The sequence below is a fragment of the Amblyraja radiata genome, chromosome 27 (genome assembly GCF_010909765.2).
Source record: "Amblyraja radiata isolate CabotCenter1 chromosome 27, sAmbRad1.1.pri, whole genome shotgun sequence".
Lineage (NCBI taxonomy): Eukaryota > Metazoa > Chordata > Chondrichthyes > Rajiformes > Rajidae > Amblyraja > Amblyraja radiata.
The window spans coordinates 6243440-6270557 of NC_045982.1; the positions used below are offsets into that span (position 1 = coordinate 6243440).

Below are 27118 nucleotides of genomic sequence, written 5' to 3' on the forward strand. Positions count from 1 at the left end.
CAGTCTCCACAATTGTAATGCAAAATCAATGTACTGCCTATGTGAGACTTTGATTAATGAACTTGCAGATCAATGACAGTAAAAATCGATCGCACTTAGTTGTAGTCTACAGCCACGTCACATTTTGGTTCCAAATTCAGATTTTAGCCATCTGCCTCAAGTTTTAAATGACATCTCAGATTGGCCCTTCAAGAACAGCTGCCAAAAAATTAAATCGCTTCACTCCTGTTTGTCCTAACACAATTATGTTAGTAGATTTCTCTATATTTAAAAGAAAATTATTACTTTCCCCCAAACAAGTATAATCATGAAGTGGGCGAGAATGTAATAAAAAGAAAATAACAAAACACTTGGACTGTCAGACTTCAGGCGAGAACATTCAAGTGCATTGTGTAAATATATCAAAGGAAAATGTAAACTCCAAATTTCTGTTATGGAGGATTTCTTTTCTCCCTCAGAACAATGAATGAATACAGAGGGTGGCCCGGTGGCGCAACAGTGAGAGTTGCTGCCTTACAGCACCAGGGACCCAGGTTCGATCCTGACTATGGGTGCTGTCTGTATGGAGTTTGTACCTTCTCCCAGTGACCAGCGTGGGTTTTCTCCGAGGTCTTCAGTTTCCTCCCATACTCCAAAGAGTCAAGACGTACAGGTTTGTAGATTAATTGGCTTGGTATGAATGTAGAATTGCCCCGAGTGTGTGCAGGGCAGTGTTAATGTGCGCGTCTCTATGAGCCGAAGGGTCTGCTTTCACTTTGTATCTCTAAACTAAACTAAAACTTTAAAAAGAGACTACTCATCCGGTAAATGTTCTGCCTTTTCCTTTTCTATATTGCAATGTTTCTCAAACTTATATAAAACTTGATTTTACTTACCAATTGAACATGGTGAAATAATGATACTTGTATTTCATGTAAAGGACTATACAAAAAAAATCATATCAATTAAAAAAAAAAAACACACATTCAGAGCAGACTTGCAGTGTGTCTGAGCTGATTTTGACTCGTCTCCCAGGATAAAATGGTACCAGTTGCAAGCCAAGGCAACAGTCTCCAGCAAACGCCCAAGACTGCAATATTATCAAGGTCGATGAATTCTAAAAATACTGCCTTTACATGCAGGGCAGCAGATGCATCATAAACTAGCATCTCTCTTACAAATAAAGAAATGTCATGTCAAATGGTACTGCTGGTACTAAAATCCATGTTTGCTGCTCAAAACTGTTCACAGACCTCATTCCATCCAGCGCCATCGCAAATGAAGCGGTTTACCTGGTGATTTGCTCCTCGGGGCTAATGCTTGCCAATTACGCACAATATGTTGTCCAAATTGATTAAAAAATAAAACAAGAGCGTATTGTGACCAAAATCCAATTTTAAGCCGATCTCAAAATAAATCATGCAACATGTGATTTCTTTGCACAATTCCATTCAAGAGGATTAAAATCCAAATTCAACAATACGTTCGTGTTTCGCTTTTGGATTTCAATGAAGAAATACCCCAGTTGTCAACCTTCCAGGAACCAGAGCTTGGGCACGATAGACGCACGTACAGGCCTGTTTATTACTGAAACATGGCTTGGAGAGAAAGAGAGAGAGAGAGAGAGAGGGAGAGAGAGAGAGAGAGAGAGAGAGGGAGAGAGAGAGAGAGAGAGAGAGAGAGAGAGAGAGAGGAGTGTAATATTACACCCCTGGTTACAGGGCATTTACGGAGCAAAGGGGTTTTTAAAAATAAGTGGCAATATTCATTGAAGAAAAATCACAGTTGCGAGAAGGAATATGTTAAAAAGATCATCAAATAAGTCCTCAAACTAAACAAAATGATGCACTAGCTACAGACCTCCAAACAGTTAAACTGCATTTTTTGCAGGAAATGTCTCAACATGCAAAAGCAACATGACAGTAATTGTGGAAGAAATTTCAAACATTCATTGTATTGATGTAATAATCAGTATTAAAACAGGACAAATAATTTCATTTCTTTTCCTCTCGATTTAGTTGCAGGAAATAAAACTGCAGATTCAAAGTGGAGCATAGAGACAGGGTCATACAGCTCAGAGACAGACCCTTCGGCCCAACTTGTACACGCCGACCAAGATGTCCCATCAATGCTTGTCTCACCTGTGTGCATTTGTTCCATATTCCTCCAAATCTTTCCTATCCACGCACAGACACTCCCTGACTTGCGCAATGGCCGATTTACGTAATCTCGCACTTATGTAAATAACTCTGCACTCAGTCCCCAGTGCAATCTGGGCGGTTCGTAATTTCTGCAACACCGCACGATCGCTCAAGTTCACATTGGAAACAGGCCAGCAATGGCCGTGGTGCTTACCCAGAAGGCAGCAGGCTGCGGAAAGTGCCCTGGACACCGCCGAGACAGCTATTACTCTCAGCGTTTAAGAAGGAACTGCAGATGCTGGAAAATCGAAGGTAAATGCTGGAGAAACTCAGCGGGTGCAGCAGCATCTATGGAGCGAAGGAAATAGGCAACGTTTCGGGCCGAAACCCTTCAGGAAGGAAATAGGTAACGTTTCGGGCCGAAACCCTTCCGGGTTTCGGCCCGAAACGTTGCCTATTTCCTTAAGACTCAGAGAGTTATTTCAGGCAGTGGATGGGGCTGGTGACTCCGACGCATAAAATGTGACATGCGCGAGGGTTCACGGAACAATGCACCTTCTGCACATCAAGGAGTGTGTGTATCGGTCCAAATGCTTTTAAACTGTTGTTATAGTACTTGCCAGGGTAAAGAACACCGTGCATTCACCTTACCTATTCCCCTCTACAAGATCAGCCCTCAACCAAAGTCCGAGCCTGCCCAGCCTGTCCCTGCAGCTCAGGATGTGTTTCGATAGCTCATCATCCACATCAGCAGACTGTCCCTCAGTAGTCACCTCCGTCCCCCACCAGGAAGGTCTCAAGGCCCTCCGGTTCAATAAAGGAATTTGATGGGTGGCACAGCGGTACTTTACTGCGCCAGAGACCCCGGGTTCGATCCTGACAATGGGAGCCGTTTGTATGGAGCTTGTGCGTTCTCCCTGTGACCGCGTGGGTTTTCTCCGGGTGCTCCGGTTTCCCCCCCACACTCCAAAGAGACTCATAATTGCAATCAGTTTTTGAGCGGCACGGTGGCTCAGCGGTAGAGTTGCTGTCTCACAGCGCCAGGGTCCTGGGTTCGATCCCGACTATGGGTGCTGTCTGTATGGAGTATGTACGTTCTCCCTGTAACCACATGGATTTAGAGGTTAAATGGCTTCTGTAATGTATAAAATTGTCCCTGATGTGAAGGGTAGTGCAGGTGTAGGGGGCGATCGCTGGTCAGCATGGAATCGAAGGACATGCTTCCACACCGTATCTCTAAAGTAAAGTCCTGTAGCGGCACCAAACATAGTCAGGAAAAGGCCAGACGTCAGGCTGGTTCAAACAGTAGTTTTTATTCATAGAAACATAGAAAATAGGTGCAGGAGTAGGCCATTCGAGCCTGCACCGCCATTCAATATGATCATGGCTGATCATCCAACTCAGTGTCCCATACCTGCCTTCTCTTCATACCCCCTGATCCCTTTAGCCACAAGGGCCACATCTAACTCCCTCTTAAATATAGCCAATGAACTGGCCTCAACTACCTTCTGTGGCAGAGAATTCCACAGATTCACTACTCTGTGTAAAAAATGATTTTCTCATCTCAATCCTAAAAGACTTCCCTCTTATCCTTAATCTGTGACCCCTTGTTCTGGACTTCCCCAACATTGGGAACAATCTTCCTGCATCTAGCCTGTCCAACCCCTTAAGAATTATGTAAGTTTCTGTAAGATCCCCCCTCAATCTTCTAAATTCTAGCGAGTACAAGCCGAGTCTATACTGTCTTTCTTCATATGAAAGTCCTGCCATCCCAGGAATCAGTCTGGTGAACCTTCTCTGTATTCAGTTGTTACATGTAAGTTTGGTCCGCTAACGTAATTGTCATTGCTGCTGTAGCTGAGCAAGGTTGTTCTCTCGAGCTCTGCGACCTGTTGACTCCCAATGATCAAGGTGAGATAAACTTAAGTAGCAGGACACTCCCCCTAGCCCATGACGTCACGTGCCAGCCCTCGCAGCTACTGACGAGGGTTCGACCACAAGTGGTCTGTGTATCAGCTGACGCCACAGTCCAAAGTAAAGAAGCTTCCCGACCCCAAATATCACCAACCCACGTTCTCCAGAGATGTTGCCTGTCCCGCTGAATTACTCCAGCACTTTGTTCAAGAAGGAACTGCAGATGCTGGAAGATCGAAGGTACACAAAATTGCTGGAGAAACTCAGCGGGTGCAGCAGCATCTATGGAGCGAAGGAAATAGGCGACGTTTCGGGCCGAAACCCTTCTTCAGACCCAGCACTTTGCCTCTCCTGTATCGTCAGCTTTTCGCAGTGCCGTGAAATCCGACATTGGTGGCATCCAGAGATCAGGTTCGATTTTTTTTTCTATCACTGCCGTTGCCAATAATCCAGAAAACTGAAGACAGATTTGATGATGTATCATGTTCCATTAAATCTCTCCTGTAGCCTCTCTGTTTTGCAGTGAAATTTGAACCCGAGTGGGGATGAGAAGCTATTCAGAAACAGGACCTCATGTTGCTTCGTGCCATTTGTTTCTGCAACAGTGCACTATAATTTTGTGTGAAATGACAAATGCATACTTGCAAGTTCAACATGTTCCCAGGAGCCAAAACACCCTCTAGAAACTATAAATAGTGGATTTCTCATCAAACTGATAGCATTGTAATTGTATGAACCTCAATAATGCGCCCTCATAGAAAGCTAGACTATGATTTACTTCAGCAATGTATTTTTAGCACAAAATTTAATTTGTGGAGTTGTGTGTCATAATCCACGCTATTCTTCATCTCCAAATCTCTTTTCCTTTTCGTACAAAGCCCAGTCGGGAGAAAGCATAACATGCGTTTGGTTTAGTTTAGTTTACAGATACAGCCTGGAAACATGCCCTTCGGCCCATCAAGTCCACGCCGACCATCGATCACCCGTATACTAGTTCTCTGTTATCCCACTTTTGCTTCCGACACACCAGGAGCAATTTGCTGAACCAATTATTAAGCTAAAGGACCTGCACATCTTCGGGAGGAAACCGGAGCACCCGGAGAAAACCCACGTGGTCACTGGGAGAATGTACAAACTCCGTGTAGACAGCACCTATTGTCTATTGTTTCCTCCCACACTCTGAATTGGAGTTTAATTGGCTTTGGTAAAGTTGTAAATTGTCCCTAGTGCGTGTAGGATAGTGTTAGTGTGTGGGGTGATCACTGTTCAGGTGGGCTCGCTGGGCCAAACGGCCTGTTTTCATGCTGCATCTCACGTCTAGGGAGAATTCCACGCAACATTGCTGATGGGAAAGAACGTTCACTTTGGAATGGAGATGTGGAGGAATTCCTTTGGCCAGAAGGTGGTGAATCTGAGGAGTTCATTGCCACAGATAGCTGCGGAGGCCATGTCTGGGGTATTTTTAAAGCGGAGATTGATAGGTTCTTGATTAGTAAGAATCAAAGGCTATGGAGAGAAGGCAGGAGAATGAGATTGAGAACGGTGGCGCAGCGGTAGATTTGCTACCTTACAGCGATTGCAGCTCCTGGGACCCAGGTTCGATCCCGACTACGGGTGCTCTCTGTACGGGGTTTGTACATTCTCCCCGTGACCTGTGTGGGTTTTCTCCGAGTTCTCTTCGGTTTCCTCCCACACTCCAAAGATGTACAGGGATGTAGGTCAATTGGCTTGGCGTATGTGTAAATTGTCCCCAGTGTGTGTACTATAGTGTTAATGTACGGGGATTGGTGGTTGGTGCGAACTTGGTGGGCCGAACGGCCTGTTTCCGCGTTGTATCTCTAAACTAAACTAAAAAGGAAAAATGCTCAAATGCGGAGCACACTCGATGGGCCGAATGGCAGAACTCTGCTCCCGTGACATGATCCAAGTCAGAGCTTTGCCTACCCGATAGAAAACCAATTCTGCCTTCCTGAATCTGTCAACTTAGCTTGGGATGATTTATAAAACCCATTATAAGAAATTAACTGCCTTGCAGTGTGTGCAGTGCACTGGAGCAGTGATCAAACTGTTCATTTTTCTTATTTAAATTAGCAAAGACAGTTTATTATCAATAAGTGGAGTTGAAATAGTTAGTCAAGAAGCAAATTCTGAATTGGCGGAAAACTACCCCTCTGGGTCATGGCGTCCACTTAGTATTTCAATGAAAATGTAAACATCATTTAAAGAAGATATTTAGGAACTGTGCAGCATGTATACAGATAGACCTTGTGGTCAAGGAATGTCATAATCAACCACTGATGTTCAAGGTTTCTATTACTAAAGGGCCTGTCCCACTTTGCGATTTTTTTCGGCGACTGCGAACGTCAGCGACTGACGCCCGTGGTCGCCCTAAAAACCATTTAAAAAGTTGTACGACACTCCGCGTCACCCGCCTTCACAAAACAAGAAGGTTACACTGAAGTCTAATAATCACATTGGAAATGAACTTATCTCCAATAAATCTAAGGGCCAATAACTTTTAAAGAAATAAATTGTTCATTTAACGTCAGCTTAAAAATAACATCATATTGAAAAACAACAATTCGTTTAACACGAAAGGTTTAACCAACAAAAGTAACTGTATAGACAATTGGTGCAGGAGTAGGCCATTCGGCTCTTCGAGCCAGCACCGTCATTCAATGTGATCATGGCTGATCAACCCCAATCAGTACCTCGTTCCTGCCTTCTCCCCATATCCCCTGACTCCACTATTTTTAAGAGCCCTATCTAGCTCTCTCTTGAAAGCATCCAGAGAACCTGCCTCCACCGCCCTCTGAGGCAGAGAATTCCACAGACTCACCACTCTCTGTGAGAAAAAGTGTTTCCTCGTCTCCGTTCTAAATGGCTTACTCCTTATTCTTAAACTGTGGCCCCTGGTTCTGGACTCCCCCAACATCAGGAACATGTTTCCTGCCTCTAGCGTGTCCAAACCCTTAACAATCTTATATGTTTCAATGAGATGCCCTCTCATCCTTCTAAACTCCAGAGTGTACAAGCCCAGCTGCTCCATTCTCTCAGCAATGACAGTCCCGCCATCCCGGGAGTTAACCATGTAAACCTACGCTGCACTCCCTCAATAGCAAGAATGTCCTTCCTCAAATTGGGGGGCCAAAACTGCACACAATACGCCCGGTGTGGTCAAACTAGGGCTCATTGAAACCGGAGCATCCGGAGAAAACCCAAGCGGTCACAGGGGGAACGTACAAACGCCGTACAGACAGCACCCGTGGTCTCTGGCGTTGCAAAGCTACCGCTGAGCCACGTGTGCAAGCTGCTTTAATTGAAATACCATAAATAGTAAGTGTATGCAGATATATGCTTCACAGTCGCCGCCCAAAACGGCAAAAAGGGAAAAGAAAACACCCTGCAGATCACAGGCTAATGGGGTTTATTCACCACAATAATTGATGTTGGAGGAGAAAGTAGGCAATCAGCCACTTGCTCCATTCTCACTATCCTGCTGTGACAGAGAAAGCCCTGTCATTAAAGGCACAGCATCAGACTCAAAACTAACAGGTATATGGATGAACAAAGAGTAGGCTCGTATCCTTCTAAGTTCCACAACGTTTCGTGAGCAGACTGAGTTTATGAACCCTTGTCCATTTTTGTCTGAACTTGACAAGGACTTCTCCTTCTTCTTCTTGCGTATGTCGTGCACAGCCTAAAGTTGTGGGACAACTTGTTCTATTTGATCTTATTTGATTGTGCACGCCAGGTTGATTGCATTCGTCGAAACAGGGCGGACCACGTGAAGGTTGCAATCTCCCACCCCTTGACAAGGGCTGAAATGTTAGCATCCGTTAGCAGGGTTGAAGTTACAAATCGGACAACTCTGATCTTATTGAACGGCAGATATGGGCAAGTCTGAAGTCGGGTCCCGACCTGAAACGTCCCTTGGTCATATTCTCCCGGGATGTTGCCTGACCTGCTGAGTTACTCCATCATTTTGTGGTTTTCCTTGGTAAACCAGTATCTGCAGTTCCTTGTTTCTACATTCTAAGCTTTATATCGTCTGTATTTGTCAGATCTTTCTGTGCTCGGTTTTAGTTTAGAGATATACAGTGCAGAAAGATGCCCTTCGGCCCACCGAGTTCATGCTGACCACCGATCCCTGCACACCAACACTAATTTACACACATTGGGGACAATTTTACAATGATACCAAGCCAATTAACTGACAAAGCTGGACGTCTTTGGAGTGTGGGAGGAAACAGGAAATCCCGGAGAAAACCCACGCAGGTCACGGGGAGAACGTACAAACTCCGTACAGACAGCACACGTGGTCAGGATCGAACTCGGGTCTCTGGCACCATAAGGCAGCAACTCTACCACTGAGCCACCTGTGCTAGCAGCTTTAATTGAAATACCATAAGCGCAACTACACAGATATATGCTTCGCAGTTGTTGCTGCTATGGTCAGTGTGACGTTTTGTTCACTGATGTACACTTTGGGCACCATAAATGACGGCAGCAGCTTTACCCATGTCCTCAGTATTAGAAACATAGAAAATAAGTGCACGAGTAGGCCATTCGGCCCATCGAGCCACCACTGCCATTCAATATGATCCAAAATCAGTGCCCCGTTCCTGCTTTTTCCGCATATCCCTCAATTCCATTAGTCCGAAGAGCTAAATGTAACTCTCTCTTGAAAACATCCAGTAAATTGGCCTCCACTGTCTTCTGTGGCAGAGAACTCCACAGATTCACAACTCTCTGGGTGGAAAAAGTAGCCCAAGATGACGTGACATGTGCAGATCATCTCCCTGTGGCTGTGAGCAGAGAAGCCATTCAGTAACATTTCTTGCCCAGGATATTTTTAGACACAACGACCAGACAATGAGCAACTCTCGTGAATTTTTGAAGGTTTTTGTTTTGTGCTCGTGGTCTGTGTTGCCAAGCGCTAAATGCCCAACAGGGTTAAATCTCGGCAGTTCCGAGCATTTACAATTGCAGCCTTCGGTGAAGTCTATAAATAAAGTCAAGACAGCTTGACATTGCTCTTACACGACTGTTATAATGGTTATCTATCAATTGAGACTCACGATGACTTAGAGAGGCTGAGGACAGATTGCATTAACTTTATTTATGTTCCTTCGCTTAGAGGTGATATTTAATGCAATTAAGGAATTTGGTGCATATCCTGTTCTGTTTTTAGATAACTGATCAAAGTCAGGACAATGGTGTTGATGCTGACATTTGCTTCAGTGTCTTCCTCGTGTTAGATTAAGGCAAAGTCGTAATTCATCACACTTGAGTAATATTTAAAGAAGCAGAATTGGGTCATTCGGCCCATCGAGTCTGCTTCACCATTTGATCATGGCTGATCCATCTTTTCCTCTCAACCCCATTCTCCTTCCCGCCCCACATAACCTTTGATACCCTAACTCAGGGGTTCCCAACCTTTTTTGTGCCGTTTACCCCAGGCAACTTTAATAGCACATAACAATGTTATTTCACTTATTTATGAACAACTAATGATGAACAGAACCAAAACCAAACAGTCAGTCAGTCAATGTACAAATGTACAAATCCAGAATCCACAAATTTACCCCAGGTTGGGAACCCTTGCCCTAATTGATCAAAAACCTATCAATCTCTGCTTTATAAATACCCAAGACATGGCCTCCAGTTATCTGTGGCAATGAATTGCACAGGTTCACCATGTTAGTGTCCTCCTCGTATTAAATTTAGGAAAATAAGTAATTTATCACACTTGAATAATGCTTTAAAAAAAAAAAAACAGGGGGAGTACATCAGAGTGGGTTATACGTTAATGGGCCACGTGAATGTATATTCAGTGCCCAGATTCACGTTTAAAAGCCCTGTCCCACGGTACGAGTTCATTCCAAGAGCTCTCCCGAGTTTGCCCTGATTCGAACTCTGAGATTTACGGTGATGGCCACTCGTCGGTACTCGGGGCTCTCGTGGACATTTTTCAACATGTTGAAAAATCTTCACGAGTCTTCCCATGCTTACCTGCCGTTAGCGAGTCTTCCCGAGTACCTTCCGCTAAGAGACGCCCCCGAGCTCCAACGTACTCACTACGTTCATTCTCTGTGCTTACCACGAGTTTGATTTTTTTTAAACTCGGGAGAGCTCTTGGAATGAACTCGCACCGTGGGACAGGGCTTTAAGAAGTGTAAGCCACTTATCCATTATGAAGTAGGTGAAGTCCGATTCAGGGTCTCGGGTCAGAAGAAAGGTCCCGACCTGAAATATCACATCCATATTCTCCAGAGATGCTGTCTGACCTGCTAAGTTACTCCAGCACACTGTGTCATTTTTTTTTGTGAACCAACATCTGCAATTCCTTGTCCCAACATTTAAACTTCATTTGGACAGACACTTGAATGGGAAGGATTTGAGGAATATGGGCATCATGTTATGTCATAAGGTCTTAAGTGAAAGGAGCACAATTAGGCCATTCAAGTCTACTCCGCCATTCAATCATGGCTGATCTATCTCTCCCTCCTAACCCCATTCTCCTGCCTTCTCCCCATAACCCCTGACACCCGTATTAATCGAGAATCTATCTATCTATCTCCACCTTAATAATATCCATTGACAGCCTCTGCAGCCTTTTGTGGCAAAGAATTCCACCGATTCACCACCCTCTGACTAAAGAAATCGTTCCTCATTTCCTTCTTAAAGTAATGTCCTTTAATTCTAAGGCTAAGACCTCTGGTCCTAGACTCGCCCACTAGTGGAAACATCCTCTCCACATCCACTCTATCCAAGCCTTTCACTATTCGATAAGTTTCAATGAGGTCCTCCTTCATCATTCTATGGCACGGACATTTTGGCCCGAATGACCAGTGCCGAGCTGTACTATTCTATGAATGACACAGATACCCCTCCAGAACTTAAAATGCAACGCAATGCTATAATTTTTCCCTTCCTAACCAACAGCAGCTTAGGAAGCGAGAACAGATATAGAACACCAATTCACATCGTACGCATCAGTTAAAAGACCAGACATGCCGTGTAGAATTGAGAACACATGGACCATTCTCATCCGAAGACTAGGTTTGAAGTATTAAGCAGCTTTTGAATATTGCAGGTGTGAAAGGATTTTTTTTGTCTTTCTTTTGAGTTACTGCCGACATCAATTCAAAACGAGCTCTGGAGGCAACCGTGATTCGTGCCTGTCCATTCTGCTCAAGACCATTCTCGTAATCAAACACGCACCAGTCTTTCAAATTGTGCAGGAAGGAACTGCAGATGCTGGTTCAAACCAAAGACAGACACAAAATGCTGGAGTAACTCAGCGGGGCAGGCAACATCGCTGGAGAGAAGGAATGGATGACGTTTCGGGTCTAAAACAGAACCCCTCCCCAAACATTTTTAAATTTTGCTCCCGTCATCTTTAAAGCTGTGCCTGCTAGACTTTGGCATTCAGAGGTGCTAACCTATAGAAAATGTCTTCCAAAGTGCCCAGTTTACACACACTTACACTATCCTACACACCTGTTCTGTATCAACCTGAAATATCACCCATTCCTCTCCAGAGATGCTGCCTGTCCCGCTGAGTTACTCCGGCATTTTGTGGTGACCACTCTTTCAAAGGTTACCAATATGATTGCCTTGTTGCAATAAAATAAAACACGCATTTTGTCTCTTTTCTTATTACGTGATAATAATCATCAGGTGCACGGATGATTCAGTGATGCAATGTACAAAAGCGATTTTGAGGGATAAATAAAAACACTTACCTCCTCAAAGAGTCATTTAATATTTCAGACTAGCCAAAGAGTTTCCCGAAATGTGGCGTTGTCAGATTAGACGCTTTCCTTCTTTGTACGGATTGCTGCCAAGCTGTGAAAGAGCAAAGTTGAATATAAAGGTTGTTAATGAGGCACAGAGGTGATGATACAAATATTTGGCATCTATTAAGAATAATCTCTCCTTCTTCCTGCTTCTTGCCGAGTGCTGTTTATTAAACACTAACTCTCATCCACGTAGCTATACTTGATTCATAACCAGGACGTGCATCCTGTTCGCTATGATCATACCGGCATCGCCAAATAAACATATACACACACACACACACACATATACATGCAGTGGTAGAGTTGCTGTCTCACAGCGCCAGAGACCAGGGTTCGATCCTGACCATGGGTGCTGTCTGTACAGAGTTTGTTCGTTCTCCCTGTGACCACGTGGGTTTTCTCCGGGTGCTCCGGTTTCCTCCCACACTCCAAGGACGTACAGGTTTGTAGTTTAATTAGCTCGGTGAAATTATAAATTGCCCCATGTGTGTAGGATTGTGCAAGTGTGCAGGGAAGTCGCTGGTCGGCGCAGACTCTGTATATATAAACTCGTTTGCACACTGTATCGCTAAACTAAACTAAACATTGAGGAAATATGCACAAAAATTGAATGGACAGAAACCAATGGATGCTGGAATGATGCAATGGAGACTTAGTATCATGAGACATGGCCATTATATTTGGAAAAATATATTTTAAAAATATCCACGTTATCGCTTATTGGTAATGCAAAATTTGCAAATCCCAACCTTCAGGATTTTAAAGTGTCCTTACTGATGAAACATCTCTCTCCTTGGGCCAGCTGAGTCATTGTGTGATTTACCAAAAAAGCCATTGTATTTAAGCTCCGACTGGAAAGGATTTTACTGTAGAAGCAAGAAATGCACTCGTGTTTGGAGAAAAATAACCAGTTGGAATTCCATAACAAAAAGAGAAAATGCTGGAAGCTCTCTGCAGGCTAACAATTCCTTTCACTTCAAGCAGAGTGCAGGCCAGTCAGCGTCAGTGGAGAGCGGTTCACGTCGAAGACCCTTGATCAGAACTGGGAAAGGTGAGAAAACGTGTGTTAAGTTGCAGAGAGAGGAAAAGAGTGAGGAGAGTATGTCCGATAAGGTAAATAAATAATTGTCAAAATAAGAATTAAGTTTTAAATAAGTTATAGAGACAGTAAATAAAAAGGTTTAAAAGGAAGAGTACAACCAAATCAGTTTGTGGAGAGAAATAATGACAGAAAATTCAACATAAAGATCCAAATATAGCAAGGTGCTGAATTGAAAGAAGTGCTGTTCCTTGCACTTACCTTGGGAATTGTTGAAACAAGCTACCAGGAAACAGTCAAGAGTCAAGAGCATTTTATTGTCATATGTACTGAGACGCAAGAATGGAATCCTTACTTGCACCCGTACAACAGGTTCGGAAACAAACAGACAGCATGAGAAAACATTTTGTTCACAAACCGGTTACGCTGCTGCAAGTAAGATTGGCAATGTTATCCTTTCAGTATATATGAAAAATAAAACACGCTTAACTCCTGACTATCTGTCTCCTTTGTAGAAAGAAAGTCAGAGTGGAAGTCCAACTATAATCCTTGCGGACTGAACGGAGGAGTTGTCCGTAGCAGTCACCCAATACGCATCCGGTTTCTCCCATGCAGAAGAGACCAAACTGTGAGCATCAGAGGTACACAAAATTGCTGGGGAAACTCAGCGGGTGCAGCAGCATCTATGGAGCGAAGGAAATAGGCGACGTTTCGGGCCGAAACCCAAGGGTTTCGGCCCGAAACGTCGCCTATTTCCTTCGCTCCATAGATGCTGCTGCACCCGCTGAGTTTCCCCAGCAATTTTGTGTACCTTCGATATTCCAGCATCTGCAGTTCCCTTTTGAACACTGTGAGCATCAGATGCAGTTCAGTAAATACAGAGAAGTCCGCAAAAATCTGTTCCGATTCGGGGATGGTGAGATAGGAAGAGAGAAAAGGGCAAGTATTGACAATAGACAATAGGTGCAGGAGTACACCATTCGGCCCTTCGAGCCAGCACCGCCCTTCAATGTGATCATGGCTGATCATCCCCAATCAGTACCCCGTTCCTGCCTTCTCCCCATATCCTCTGACTCCGCTATTTTTAAGAGCCCTATCTAGCTCTCTCTTTAAAGCATCCAGAGAACCTGCCTCCACCACCCTCCGAGGCAGAGAATTCCACAGACTCACCACTCCCTGTGAGAAAACGTGTTTCCTCGTCTCCGTTCTAAATGGCTTACTCATTATTCTTAAACTGTGGCCCCTGGTTCTGGACTCTCCCAACATCGGAAACATGTTTCCTGCCTCTAGCGTGTCCAAGCCCTTACGTATTGCAATGAGTTCTGTCAGGATAGTCCCTCTGGAATCCTGAAAATGGAGGTTGGATTGGGGCTGGGGTTGTTTCTGAACCTGTTGTACTGCTGCAAGTAAGAATTGCACTTCCCTGCTTTCAGCCAGAACCAGGGTAGGGTTGTCTTCTACTTCCAGACTACGACGTTCAATGAATTTTCCTCCATGAGCTTCCACCACCTTCAACAGGGTGGCACGTTGGCACAGCTGCTGCCTTGTGGTGCCAGAGGCCCGGGATCAAACCTGCCCTTGGGTGCTGTCTGTGTGGAGTTTGCACTTTCTCCCTGTCCCTGTGACCATGTGGGTTTCCTTCAACATCCCAAAGATGGTAATTGGCCTCTGTAAAATTGCCCTTCGAGTGTGGGGAGCGGATGAGGAAGTGGGATAACATGGAGCTAGTGTGAACGGGTGATCGATGGTCAGTGTGGACTCGGTGGGCCGAAGGGTCTGTTTCCAGGCTGTGTCTCTAAAATTCATTGAACTGGTCTGGAAGTAGAAGTCAACCCTGCCCTTTTACTGGCTGACAGGAAAGAGGGAAAGTGCAGTCATGCAGAAAATAGAGACAGTGTCAACAGTAATAGTGGAGAAGCCTTGGTGTAGATAATAGACAATAGGTGCAGGAGTCGGCCATTCGGCCCTTCGAGCCAGCACTGCCATTCAATGTGATCATGGCTGATCATCCCTAATCAGTGCCCCATTCCTGCCTTCTCCCCATATCCCCTGACTCCGCTATCTTTAAGAGCCCTATCTAGCTCTCTCTTGAAAGTATCCAGAGAAAGGGCCTCCACCGCCCTCTGAGGCCCTCTGTAGGAAATAGGAAGACTTCTTAAAATGTTACGACAGTGGCATGCAAGAGGCTTTGAGACAGCCTTATGGTTACGCAGGGAATGAGAGGGTATGGATCACTGTGCAGGTACAGAAAGACATGTCATTACTGCAGATACCACAGGGATGGAGAAACTGAGAGAGTGAAATGGAATCGTTGCAGGAAGCAGAGTGGGAGGTGTAGTCACAGCAGGTGTGAGAACATGTGGGTATAAATGGAAGGTTGCTAAGTCATCCCCTGAAATGTAGAGTGAGAAGTTAAAGAGGAAGTACAGCAGGATGGAAATTGGCAGCAAAGAAACAGCAAATTACTTCCCATTCACAAAGTGGCCTCCACTGCATTGCAGAAATAAAACGTAGATTGGGTCGGCTCTTGGCAGAACACGGCCTGCCGATCCACAAGAGTGACCCTGATCTTGCAGCTGCCTCTCACTACAACTCTCCATCACCAACCATCAAAGGGCGGCACGGTGGCGCAGCGGTAGATTTGCTGCCTCACAGCGCCAGAGACCCGGGTTCGATCCCGACTATGGGTGCTTGTCTGTATGGAGTTTGTACGTTCTCCCCGTGACTTGCGTGGGTTTTCTCCGTTACCTTCGATTCCCTCCCACACTCCAAAGACGTACGGGTTTGTGGGTTAATTGGCTGGGTATACATGTAAAATTGTCCCTGTGGGATCGCTGGTCGGTTGGGTCTGGGTGGGCTTGTTTCCACGCCGTAACTCGAAACTAAACAACCTGCCCTGCCTTCAGTCTCCTACCTACATCACTGCAGTTCAAATAACTGGCCCTTGTCGTGAAACCTCAGCCTTACTCCCTGCTCATGCTGTCTGACCAGCTGGGTGTTTCCAGCTCAAAGCAATAGGAGGCGTTAGTCAAGTTCAAGTTCAAGTGAGTTTATTGTCATGTGCAATATGCAATCAAGGCAGAAGATGGAAAGGGTACAGAGAAGAATTACGAGGATGTTGCCAGGACTCGAGGGTCTGTGCTATAGGGAGAGGTTGAGTTGGCTGGGACTCTATTCCTTGGAGCGCAGGAGGATGAGGGAATGATCTTACAGAAGTGCATAAAATCATGAGGTGAATAGATCGGGTAGATGCACAAGTCTCTTGCCCAAAGTATGTGAATCGAGGACCAGAGGACATGGGTTTAAGGTGAAGGAAAAAAAAATTTAATAGAAATCAGAGGGGTAACTTTTTCATACTAAGAGAGGTGGGCGTATGGAACGAGCTGCCAGAGGAGGTAGTTGAGGTAGGAACTATCCCAATGTTTAAGAAACAGTTAGATGTACATGGATAGGACAGGTTTGGAAGGATGTGGACCAAGCGCAGGCAGGCGGGAATAGTGTAGATGGGACATGTTGGCCGGTGTGGGCAAGTAGTGCTGAAGGGCCCGTTTCCACACTGTATCACCCTATATGAAAGAAGGATCGCAATCCAAAATGTCTGCCATCAATCCCTTCCTAAGATGCTGTCTGATTCGCACAGTTACTTCATCACTTTGTTTCATATATTTTACAAGAAAATGACATCTTGTATTTTGCTCAAAGAGTGAAATGAACATTGCATACCACCTTAATGTGCAACAATTTTTTAATTTAGCTGAGGGGATCGCTGGTTGGCTTGGACTGTCGGCTGTAGGGCCTGTATTGCTAAACTAGTTAAATCTTCGACCATAGGTGACAGAAACCTGTATATTGTGAAGAGAGAGATAGGGACATAGTAAATGCCTACTATGTTCTGTGTGCTGAAGCAAAGCAAAAATGTAATTGTCCTATCAGGGACACATGACAATAAACTCACTTGACTTGACTTGAGGGACGAAAGAAATGTTTAGGATAAAGAAAATTGGAAACGCAAAAACTGATATAAAATTCTCAAAGGCTAGTAAGCTGCTGAAACAAGGGCAAAAATACCAGGAATCCAGGCGGTATTAAAGGATCCTGTAATTTGCCTTTGAAATCTATTATTGGCATTTAAGATACTGACCATCCGGTATCAGGAGATAAGCTGCGAGACATTTTCTAAAGCTGATGATGTTGCGTTCAAATAATCTCAAGGATCACCATGAACTTCAGAACATGCATTTAATCGGTGTTGAAGACTCAATACCATTGTACACCCTTCAACCGCCTCTGATTGCCGCTATCATTATCATACGTGGCTCACACCATGCTGTCAGCTGTTCATAATTAATATGATAGAGCAAAGTGGAAACGCAATGAATATTTAGACAGACACAAAATGCTGGAGTAACTCAGCGGGTCAGACAGCATCTCTGGAGAAAAGGAATAGGTGATCTTGGCTGACTGGTTCAGGCTGGCCGGAGAAGGGTCTCGACCCGAAACATCAGCTGCGAGCGTGAGGAAGGGTCTCGACCCGAAGCGTCACCCCCTCGAGTCTGAATAAAGGTCACCTTGTCCTTCTCTCCAGCGATGCTGCCTGACATGGCGAGTTACTCCAGCATTTTGTGTACATCTTCAGTGCAAGCCAGCATCTGCAGCTCCTTCCGACACTATAAATATTTAATTTGGCCGGAGGTTCGAGATGAAAAATAAGCACCTGCGTTATTGAACATTTCCTGCATTTAAAGAAGAATTTAACAGGAGGGAAAAAAAGGAACCAATTCGGAGGAGAACACAGTATAATAACTAATTTACACCTCACAGTCCTTCCCACCATGAGCACCACGATAATATTATCAGGCACCTGGAACACAGAGTAATAGAACATAATAAATCACTAGATAGAGATACAGCGTGGAAACAGGCCCTTCGGCCCACCGGGTCCACGCCGACCAGCGATTCCCGCACATTCACACCATCCCTCACCCACTAGGGACAATTTTTTACATTTACCAAGCCAATTAACCTACAAACCCGTACGTCTTTGGAGTGCGGGAGGAAACCGAAGATCTCGGAGAAAAGGCACGCAGGTCACGGGGAGAACGCACAAACTCCGTACAGGCAGCACCCGTAGTCGGGATCGAACCCGGGTCTCCGGCGCTGCATTTGCTGTAAGGCAGCAACTCTACCGCACCGCCACCGTGACTGCCCCAGAGCCTTTCTTCAGACCTTGAGCAAAACTCTGGCATTGTGTGTCTATCTACAATTACAATGGCACTCGGGGGAACGGAAGGGACATAGAGAGGCACAGATATCAGTCACAGTTTAGTTTATTGTCACGTGTACCGAGGTACAGTGAAAAGCTTTTTGTTGCGTGCTATGACAACACATGATCACAATCGAGCCATTTACAGTGCACATGATAAGGTTAGTCCGAGGGTCACCCAAGAGGTAGACAGTAGTTCAGCACTGCTCTCTGGTTGTGGTGGGATGACAGGTCATGCTACCTCACGCTACCTCGGCAAGGCCAGCAGCATAATCAAGGACGAGTCGCACCCTGACCAATCCCTCTTCTCCCCTCAGGCAAAAGGTACAGAAGTGTGAAAACGCACACCACCAGATTCAAGGACAGTTTCTTCCCAGTTGTTATCAGGCAGCTGAACCATCCTACCACAACCAGCGAGCAGTCCTGAACTACTATCTACCTCATTGGTGACCCTCGGACCCTCTTTGATCGGACTCTGCTGGCTTTACCTAGTACTAAATGTTATTGTTTTATCGTGTATCTATACACTGTAAATAGCTCGATTGTAATCATGTGTTGTCTTTCTGCTGACTGGATAACACGCAACAAAAGCTTTTCACTGTACCTCGGTACACGTGACAATGACACAAACTAACTGAACTCCGCCTCAGTCTCTCCCTGCCAGTATACGTTGGCAGATTTAAAAGGGTCAAACTTGTACATCAGAGCTTGTTCCTGCCTCTCATCAGTCGCTCCCTGGTCTAATGGGAAGATTAGTAGATTAGCTTGTTTTACCACAATTATAAATTCCCAACGGATGGAACTGGATCCCCTAAAATCACATTTAAATCTTTAACTTCCCTTTAAAAATAAACACACAGACACTCCAGACAGACACACACAGACATGGCTCCAGACAGGGCTCCAGACAAACAGACAGGGATCCAGACGCACAGACACGGATCCAGCCACACAGACAGGGCTCCAGACAGACACACACAGACACACTCAGACAAACGTTAAAGACTACATAGTCCAAGGCCAAAACTAAGACACTCAATAAAGTAGAAACAATGAACTGTAGGCGTGGTTAATACACAAAAATCACACCAAAGTGCTGGTGTAACTCAGTAAGTCACGCAGCATCCGGTCCTGACCTTGGGTGCCATCTTTGCACGTTCCCCCTGTGACTGCGTGGGTTTTCTCCGGGTTCTCCGTTTCCTCCCACATCTCAAAGGCGTGCGGGTTTGTAGGTTGACAGTCTTGTGTAAACTGTCCCTAGTATCTAGGGTAGACCTGGTGTGAATGCGTGATTGTTGGTCGAAGGGCCTGTTTCCACGCAGTATCTCTAAACTATCTGTGGGGAATGTGGATTGGAGGTGTTTTGGGCTGACCCATCTTCAGGCTGATTGTGTGTGTGTGTGGGGGGGGGGGGGGGGGGGAAGAAGAAAGCTGGAAGGGGGGAGAGGAAGGACAAAGCATGGAGGATACTAGGTGAACACAGGTGAGGGGGGTTTTGGAGGAGTTGGATGGTAGATAGTTGGAACCATGTTGCAGTTTGGGTATCAAGGACACCCTCCAGACTGACAAAGCTTACATTGCCGCAAACTACCGAATTGGACCGATTCCAATTCTCCTTGTCCAAGGTCATCTGTTGACGGCCCCAATTTGTCCTGTGTTTTTCCCCCCCTCGCTTCCAGTTTCTTCCCCCTCCAAACCCCCCCAACCACTACAGTGAGACGGGGTCTGAAGAAGGATCCCAACCTGAAACGTCGCCGAGCCATTTTGTCCACAGATGATGCTTGACCCACTGAGTTAAGGGCCTGTCCCACGAGCATGCGGCCTGCGTGCGGCACGTGCGACCAAACCGGAAGCGGGGGCCGCGCGGAGGTCGAGTGATCCCCGTAATGGGCCGGTCCCACCAGCATGCGCCTGCATGCGGCGAGCGCGACCAAACCGGAAGCGGGAGTCGCGCGGCGGTCGAGTGAGTGACTTGATGTTAGAGCGCAGTCTGCGGGAAGTTCGCGCGTGACGTACGGCGTCAAGACGCTGCGTCCGGTGTTGAGACGCTGCATATGCCCGTCGAGGCGGTGCGTACGGCGTTGAGGCGGCTGTGGGCCGGCAGGCCGTTGCTGCGCAGAATTTTTGAACACCGTCAGTTTTTCGGAGCCCCGCGCGATGTTGGGACCAGCTCCGCACAACTCCATACGGCTCTGGCGATCAAAGTGGGACCGGCCCACGTTAGGTCGCGCTTGCCGCATGCTCGTGGGACAGGCCCTTCACTCCAGCATTTTGTGTCCCTCTTTGGTGTCAACCAGCTTCTGCAGTTATTACCAGATTGTACTCCTGCCTGCATTACTAACACGATCCATGTAAAGTATGAGCAATTCCATCTTCTAACATTACAATGACTTTATCCTCCTGCCTGATATCTCAAGTCCAGGATCATTTACTGAATTGATATTGTTGCTGGGGTTATGCCAGGTACTTTTTCTTCTACACTGAAACCGATCTAATTGCATTATGGTGAAAACAGTTTATTCACAGAAAATGACAGCTGTGTTACGAATGTGTGGGAGGTGTACATGGTGCACATGGATGGGTACAAAGGACTCACACAAAGAGTGGCACTGTTAACGTGAAGGCATTAAATAATAAACAATTTATAGATTACGAGAGATTATGAGAGGGGCGGTCACAGTGGCGCAGCGGTAGAGTTGCTGCCTTACAGCGACTGCAGCGCCAGGGACCCGGGTTCCATCCCGACTACGGGTGCTGTCTGTACGGAGTTTGTACATTCTCCCCGTGACCTGCGTAGGTTTTCTTCGAGATCTTCGGTTTTCTCCCACACTCCAAAGACATACAGGTTTATAGACAATAAACAATAGGTGCAGGAGTAGGCCATTCGGCCCTTCGAGCCAGCACCGCCATTCAATGTGATCATGGCTGATCATCCCCAATCAGTACCCCATTCCTGCCTTCTCCCCATATCCCCCGACTCTGCTATTTTTTAAGAGCCCTATCTAGCTCTCTCTTGAAAGCATTCAGAGAACCTGCCTCCACCGCCCTCTGAAGCAGAGAATTCCACAGACTCACAACTATCTGTGTGAAAAAGTGTTTCCTCGTCTCCGTTCTAAATGGCTCACTCCTTATTCTTAAACTGTGGCCCCTGGTTCTGGACTTCCCCAACATGTTTCCTGCCTCTAGCGTGCACAAACCCTTAACAATCTTATATGTTTCAATGAGATATCCTCTCATCCTTCTAAACTCCAGAATGTACAAGCCCAGCTGCTCCATTCTCTCAGCACATGACAGTCCCGCCATCCCGGGAACTAACCTTGTAAACCTACGCTGCACTCCCTCCAAACACGTCCAGGTTTGTAGGTTAATTGGCTTTGTAAATGTAAAATTTGTCCCTAGTGGGTATAGGATAGTGTTAATGTGTGGGGACCGCTGGTCAGCACGGACCCGGTGGGCCGAACGTTTCCTGTATCTCTAAACTAAAACATCTAAACTAAAGAAAAGGGCAGCCATAAACAGAGTTATAGAGCCATACATACAGAGTGGTAGTTCATAAATTCTAGGAGCAGAATTAGGCCATTCAGCCCATTAAGTCTACTCCGCCATTCAATCTTGGCCTCTCAAACCCATTCTCCTGCCTTCGCCCCATAACCCCTGACACCCGTACTAATCAAGAATCTGTCAATTTCCACCTTAAATATATCCATTGACCTGGCCTCCACTGTCACCTGTGCAATGAATTCCACAGATCCACCAGCCTCTGAACAACTTCAGCTCAACTAAGTAGTCTTGCTGACCGCAGTGAACACTAGAGATGGCCCAGCCCCGGCTCGTCCCCCAAGGACCGGAGAGAAGGATGGAGGGAGCCGGCAACAGCGGACACGAGAGGATGGGCCGGTAAGAGAGCGAATCGTGGGCCTTAACTTTCGCGCCCTCATAGTCAGCTGCGGGACAGAGGCCACAAGGGCTGATTGTGGCTGCATGAGGAGAGGGACAACAGCTCACTGAGAGGTGACTACTGGAGAGATGGAGAGAGGCGACGGCTGGAGGCCCTGCAACAGCCTGGGGCTCGCCTGGATCGGGCCCCGCTCCAGGAGACCCAGCGCACGGACCCGAATGGCGCCAAACCCGGCGACTCTTGCATACAGTCTCAGTGGACTATTTCAATGCACCTTGTACATATTGGGGATGGTGCTTAGGTCTGCCGATACTTTATGAACTGTGGGCAACAAAAGGGTTTGACTGTACATCGGTACACATGATAATCAAGAACCAGCCATTGCATTGTGCATTGGTGTTGGAGTGTGTGAATGGGTAGGGATGAGGAGCAACTGTAGCCCTTCAATATATGGTGGTCCTTCAGACTAAGATGCACCAGAAGCAGATTGTGAGAACACAAATGGCCTACTCTGTCAAAAATAAATATAAAATCCCGTTGTTATTCAAGGAAACGCATTCCAAATGTTATCATGATTAGTAAAGGGTGTCAGGGGTTCGGGGGAGATGGCAGGGAGATACAGATCAGCCATAATTGAATGGAGGAGTGGACTTGATGGGCCAGATGGTCTAATTCTGCTCCTACTTATCCAAACCTGAACATCACCTTTCCCTTTATTGAAACAACTGATATCATTTTCTTTGTAAAGATTTACAGAGCAAAAAAAAAACCCAGAAAAGAATATAAAGTAAAATTCAACAGTCCCGTGATATAAATATGGGGCAAGCCTGCAGTTGGAGGAGATTTGCTATGGCACTACTCTAATGCAAGTTAGGAGAGTAACCCCCAGCAATTCATATACACAGGACAAGTCTGAAAGGGTTCACTTGGAAACCACCATTCTACTTTCAGTTAAGTGCCACTTCAATGTCACTAACAACACAAGGTTCACTTAAATTTTTTTTATGACATTTGACAATAAAAACACTCAACTAGCCTGCTCCCACTGCTAAATCAATAAGATAGTCTTCATGGTTTAAGGTACAAGCCATCGAGTCAGAGAAAAAAAAATAATCCAGCAAGTCTAGTTTAGAGATACAGCATGGAAACAGGCCCTTCGGCCCACTGAGTCCGTGGCGACCTGCGATCCCCGCACGTTAACACTACAACGTTACAATTATACAACGCCAATTAACTGACAACCCTGCACGTCTTTGGAGTGTGGGAGGAAACCGGAGAAAGCCCATGCAGGACACAGGGAGAACGTACAAACTCCATACAGACAAGCACCCGTGGTCAGGATTGAACCCGGGTCTCTGTCGCTGTAAGGCAGCAATTCTACCGCAGCGCCACCTTGCCGCCCTATTAGTAAATCACTGCAAACTATTAATAATAACGATTCATTAAGCCAATACTTAACTGCCTGGGTGATAAATGCATGATTCGTCATCATTTTATTTTATTTTTTAAATGGAGAATCACTGTACTTGCAGCAAGATTCAGTTCCATGCTCCAAGACTGTTTAAGAAGCAGCTATGCCCCTGTCCCACTTAGGAAACCTGAACGGAAACCTCTGGAGACTTTGCGCCCCACCCAAGCTTTCCGTGCGGTTCCCGGAGGTTGCAGGTAGTGGAAGCAGGTAGGGAGACGGACAAAAACCTCCGGGAACCTCCAGGAACCGCACGGAAACCTTGGGTGGGGCACAAAGTCTCCAGAGGTTTCCGTTCAGGTTTCCTAAGTGGGACAGGGGCATTAGACAGGTTTAGATGGATAGGACAGGTTTAGATGGATATGGGCCAAATGCAGGCAGGTGGGATGAGTGTAGATGTGACATGTTGGCCGGTGTGGGCAGGCTGGGCTGAAGTCAGTTTCTACGCTGTTGGACTCTGACTAGTCGGATTAGTGCGACATCAGTTCTTTCCCAGACTAATACATCTGAAGAAGGGTCTCGACCAGAAACGTCACCCATTCCTTCTCTCCAGAGATGCTGCCTGTCCCACTGAGTTAGTCCAGCTTTTTGGCATTTTAAATAACTTGTAATGGAAGGTATTTATTAGCATGACAACATAACTTGCCCCATGTCGAAGCTGGTCTTCAACAGTCAAAGGAAGTCGAAGGAGGTAAGAAAAATAGAAACATAGAAAATAGGTGCAGGAGGAGGCCATTCGGCCCTTCAAGCCAGCACCGCCATTCATTGTGATCATGGCTGATCATCCCCTATCAATAACCCATGCCTGCCTTCTCCGCATATCCCTTGACTCCACTAGCTCCTAGAGCTCTATCTAACTCTTAATTGAAACATAGAAAATAGGTGCAGGAGGAGGCCATTCGGCCCTTCGAGCCAGCACCACCATTCATTGTGATCAAGGTCTTCTACATAGTCGAAGGAGGTCTTCAACATGTCATTTTTTTCAAACTATTCTAAACTCACCAATTAGGTCGCCCAAGTGGGACAGCCCCTTAAGACAATTTGATCCTTTATTATTATTTGAACAGTACGAGGCAAATCCTATCATTAGCCAATTGAAGCTCAAGTTTCCCTGGTTTTTGAGTGGGTGGGAAATTACACTAGGAAGAAATTGCAAGCCCACATAGACACAAGACAACTTCAGCTTCACAATACTTACTGGCATTTAAAATAACTTGTAATGGAAGGTATTTATTAGCATGGCAACATAACTTGCCCCATGTTGTCTCGCTTTCTTCCTTTACATATCGCTGTTTCACTGTGCCGCCTATTAGCAGGAATAAGATGACAGCGTGAAATGAGAGTTTTTAGTTTAGAGATACAGCCGGAAACAGGCCCACCGAGGCTGCACCACCAGCGATCCCCGCGCACGAACACTATCCTACACGCACTAGGTACAGTTTACATTAACTCCAGGCCAATTAACCTACAAACCTGGATGTCTTTGGAGTGTGGGAGGTAAACAAATATCTCGGATACAATCCTCGCCAGGAGAACGTATGGACAAGCACCCATAGTCAGGATCAATCCCGGGTCCCAGGAGCTGTAAAGCTATAGCTCCACAGCTACCCCACCATGCTACCCTAGTGAGGGAGGGTGAATGCATGCTTCCTCTCCTACCTTTTCTCAGGGTCAATTGTCACGCTTGGGGTTCACATCTGAGGAAGGGCCCCTCAGAGCACGTGTCACCAAGCTGAGTCCGTGGATCCATATCTCCGAGGTGTCCATGGATTCAGAGTAAATTGGGATAAAATGGAGATGGAGATGTTTCGGCTCTCGACTCGAAACACCACCCATTCCTTCGTTCCATAGATGCCGCCTCACCCGCTGGGTTTCTCCAGCATTTTTGTCTACCTTCACTTTGTACACTTTATATACTTCTACAAGATCAGCCTTCTGCATTCCAAGGAATAAACTCCTGATATTACTTAGTCTATCGATAGGAAAGTTCAGCTATTCTTAAATTTTTTTCGTGATTTTCTAAAGGCTAGCAGATCAATAGAACAGGTAGCCAATCTGATGCACTCACACAAATAAGCCACAGACTCCCTGTCTCCCAGCCTAAAGTTGTAGGACAACTTGTTCTATTTGATCTTATTTGATTGTGCACGCCAGGTTGATTGCATTCGTCGAAACAGGGCGGACCACGTGAAGGTTGCAATCTCCCACCCCGCTTCTTGGATGCTGGAGTGGAAGATGTGTAATGGCAATGTCTCGGGTAATACAACTATGGTGCAGGCTTTGCGGACTGGATTGTATTTTCTTGCGCGACAATTACTACATTCATATACGATGTAGGAGCAGGATTGGACCCATTAAGTCTCCTCCACCATTCCATCATGGCTGATCTTAGTTCACAAGTGTTAGGAGCAGAATTAGGCCATTCGGCCCATCCAGTCGCTTCCGCCATTCAATCATGGCTGATCTAACTTTCCCTCTCAACCCCATTCTCCTGCCTTCTCCCCACAACCCCTGACACCCATACTAATCAAGAATCTATCAATCTCTGCCTTAAAAATATCCATTGACGGCCTCCATAGCCTCCTGTGGCAATGAGTTCCACAGATTCATCACCGCCTGACAAAACAAATTCCTCATCTGCTTCCTAAAGGAATGTCCTTTAATTATTTGGCTACTGTATTGAGTTGAGTAAAACAATCTTTATTAGCAAATGCAGTTTTTAAACACACGTTCGTTAAGTGAGAGCTTAAGCAAAGTCCCTGCTGTTGCTGTAGGACGTTCTTCACCCCCAACTCCCGCCAAACCCTGTCACGTGACCGTCCCAGCTCCACTGACGAGGGTTCGATCTATAAGTGGCTCAACCACCAGATGGCGCCACACTATGACCGTTGATCCTAGACTCTCCCACTTGTGGAAACATCCTCTACACATCCACCTGATCCAACCCTTTCACTATTCAGTAAGTTTCAATGAGGTCCCCCACCCCGTCATCCGCCCAAACTAGAGTGGAGGCCCAGTTTCTTCTTCTTGGGCCCCCCTTGGTCATGGCTGACCATGGGTATCTCCAGCGTTGGAAGACGTCAGTGCGTGACTTTGTTGAACCGACCTGCTTCCCTCACCGAAGCAGACGATGGCTGCAGCCAACACAGACAGAGGGAGAGAGAGAGAGATATGCAAGAAAGTAGCTATGACATACAATACACAATAAACTGTATTACTATAAAATCACCCACCCCCCCTTCCTTCCCAACCCCAACCTCGCGAACCTTAGCGTACCCCTAGTTCCTAAAACCCATTTCCATCGCTGGTGGGGAGACTGGTGCACAGACAGCCACCTTGACAGATCTGGGTCAGGATCCGGTGGCATGGTGTCCAAGACGACCGGAGATCCTATCCTGCCGCAGCCTCCATCCGCCTTCCCAGCCGTTGTGACGCTCCACCAAGGTCAGCCATCGTCTTCCACCTGTTCCACCGTTGAGGTCTTGGTTGGATTGCTCTTGTCAGAGACCTCCCCCTCAACCTTACCACCATGGGTGGCCCTACCAGGAGCCTAGCTTCAGAATGTATCGCTCTCAGGATCACACAAGCTTCTCCACCACGACAAGGTG

At 46.1% G+C, this 27118-nt stretch overlaps 1 protein-coding gene across 4 annotated transcripts in view; it reads right to left on the reverse strand.

The window, feature by feature from the left end:
- LOC116988360 (cAMP-dependent protein kinase inhibitor alpha-like) overlaps positions 1 to 27118 on the reverse strand; it is an 84193-nt gene that overhangs the window by 35008 nt on the left and 22067 nt on the right. For 3 of the 4 annotated variants that reach the window (XM_033044999.1, XM_033044996.1, XM_033044997.1), the window contains exon 2: positions 11786 to 11888. The gene's annotated coding sequence lies outside the window, so the exon portion shown is untranslated. Of the gene's footprint in view, positions 1 to 11785; positions 11889 to 13142; positions 13233 to 27118 lie in introns of those variants that run through there. The other variant, XM_033044998.1, reaches the window with a different exon arrangement.